This window comes from Gadus chalcogrammus, chromosome 22 (assembly GCF_026213295.1).
Source record: "Gadus chalcogrammus isolate NIFS_2021 chromosome 22, NIFS_Gcha_1.0, whole genome shotgun sequence".
NCBI classification, from domain to species: Eukaryota; Metazoa; Chordata; class Actinopteri; order Gadiformes; family Gadidae; genus Gadus; species Gadus chalcogrammus.
In genome coordinates, this window is record NC_079433.1 from 13,907,617 (window position 1) to 13,910,116 (window position 2,500).

The 2,500-nt window shown below is 44.4% G+C and overlaps 1 protein-coding gene across 3 annotated transcripts in view; it reads left to right on the forward strand.

The window, feature by feature from the left end:
- Positions 1-2,439: 2,439 nt before the first annotated feature.
- calcr (calcitonin receptor) overlaps positions 2,440-2,500 on the forward strand; it is a 64,751-nt gene continuing 64,690 nt past the window's right edge. For all 3 annotated transcript variants that reach the window (XM_056582997.1, XM_056582999.1, XM_056582998.1), the window contains exon 1: positions 2,440-2,500. This exon is cut by the window's right edge. The gene's annotated coding sequence lies outside the window, so the exon portion shown is untranslated.

Sequence of the window (2,500 nt, forward strand, 5' to 3'; positions counted from 1 at the left end):
ATGCATATTGACACACTTCGTTCCAGCCATCCGTTGTGCTGCCTATTTTCCACGGAACCATCTACTGCTTGTACTCATGACTAGTTAGAAGACCAAAGCCTTGCCCCCCTACCTGGTGCTACTTTAACAGAGCCAGGTGTCTTCACACTAGCATCCCATATCAGGGTGACCCCCCCCCCCTCCCCCACTCAGGTGTGAAGGGGGCGCTAAAAGCTATACCGAGTGGACGCTAACGGATGGCAGGAAATGGAGAGATACAGTGAGGGAGAAAAAGATGGAGAGAGAGAGAGAGAGAGAGAGAGAGAGAGAGAGAGAGAGAGAGAGAGAGAGAGAGAGAGAGAGAGAGAGAGAGAGAGAGAGAGAGACACACACACAAGCTCCCTGGCCGGCACAGGCCCTTGGGTTGTCTTCTCTTTCCTTGGCTGCCCATTCCTGGAGAGGTGATGATTGCAGGCAAGGCACCCAATGCGCCTGCTCCTTTACATATGGATGCTGAAGTCCATCCGATTTATTGTTTGGACCAGTAGGGAGCTGCAACTCCTTTGAGAAAAATAGAGAAGTGGTAAATGTAAGGCAAAATGAAAACATAACAGAACCCATGTGGGAGATTCATCCATTCTACCGTTGCTGTAGGCTCTAACAATGGAGCGCTTCGGAACCAATGCTTTAACTTTACCAGCATCCACCCATGATGCTATCAATATATCGGCTAGAAATTTCCTCTTCAGTCTTAATTGTTATTTTGTTGCATGCTCAATGCAAATGATGGAGGCACAACAGCTTCATATTAAACACAGGGCATTTGGGTATGTTATTGTATGTATTTGATAATGGTTAAGCTGGGTATCCAAATGGATGGGTTGTTGCATTTAAAAGTGTTTATGGTGAATAGTATATGAAAGCTCGTGTGTGAGTGTGTGTGTGTGTGTGTGTGTGTGTGTGTGTGTGTGTGTGTGTGTGTGTGTGTGTGTGTGTGTGTGTGTGTGTGTGTGTGTGTGTGTGCGCGTGTGTGTGTGTTTAGTAACACATATACGCCAGTATTTACTTGCATGATTGCCAAGTTCCCTCATTGTCCAATAAATGACATAATAATACACAACATCATGTAGCTTTGCACATTACAGTAAAATACATAACAAAACATAATTTAGCAAGTGTTGGGGCACATTACTTTTTTAGATATTACACACTCATGAGCGTGTGTGTGTGTGTGTGTGTGTGTGTGTGTGTGTGTGTGTGTGTGTGTGTGTGTGTGTGTGTGTGTGTGTGTGTGTGTGTGTGTGTGTGTGTGTGTGTGTCTATTACATTACAAGACAATATCACTTAGCAGATGGTTTCATCCAAAGCGACTGATAATCGGTTGCATTTGTCTGCAGTTTTCAGTTCGTGTGTTCTTGCTTGTGTGTGCGCACATCTGCGCGTTTGCGGCACAACAACTTATGAGCCCGGAATGCATCGCGGGAGGAACTTTAATGAAAAAATGTGTTAGTAAAGATTTAGTTACAAAAAATAAGAAAAGCAAAGACGTCTTAAAAGAGACACATGTTGTGGTTGCTGTAATGGGAGCACGGCCGCAACACAACCAATGAGAATGCCAGGTCAGACGAGATATGTTAGATGGATGCTATTTAGTGAAGAAAATATGATAGAAAATAACCGTATGTGTGAGGGGAAAAGGCGTTTGTATAGGTTGATCGCTTTTGGGGGGTTTGCCCTCGACTTTTAAAAAGCCCACAATAAATAAGGATAGTCTTACGGATATCCCTTTTAATCTGAGAAACAGCTCCACATTGTTATTGGTTGAAAGAGTTGTGACGTTATACAAGTAATTTATATGAATATGGATGATTTTGATGATTCACAAGAATGCACAAGAATCTTAACTGAAGTAAAAAAAGATGGAGGAATACATGCCATACACTACCTTTCAAGAGAATATTAGGCCTATATATAAAAAGTATTTTCTATTTATAGGCCTACTGAAAGATCTGACATCAATCCCACGATATCTCCTGGAGCAGTTGATAAATCACAAGATTTTTGTGACGATGAATTTTTGAAGTATACAAAGGTTCTGCACGATGCGATGTTTTCTAGTGTATTTAACGTAACTTTTGCAGTCTCAAATCCTTACATCCATACGTCATTTTCCTCATTGTGAGTTAGCCTTTGCGCGTGTATTCTCTCGCCCCATAGGAACAGGCGAATCACGAGCACGAGCGTCATATAACCGGATGGTGTGCGCCCACAGACACACAGACATATTCCACTTTGCGCGTTATCAGCGCGGCACGTCTTTCACCGAGAGGAGAAGACAACGCGCACCGGGTGGGCGCGAGGCGGGGAGGAGGAGCTCCGCCACACGCTCGTCGGGCGAAGCAGGAGGGAGTGGGGAGGGGGGTGGGGGGTGGTCTGTTAGATGCACTTGGATTACCGGCCAGTGAGCTGTCAAACTAAACTGCCTTACCCAGCCAGCATCTTGCTTTTTACGCGCGGTAAT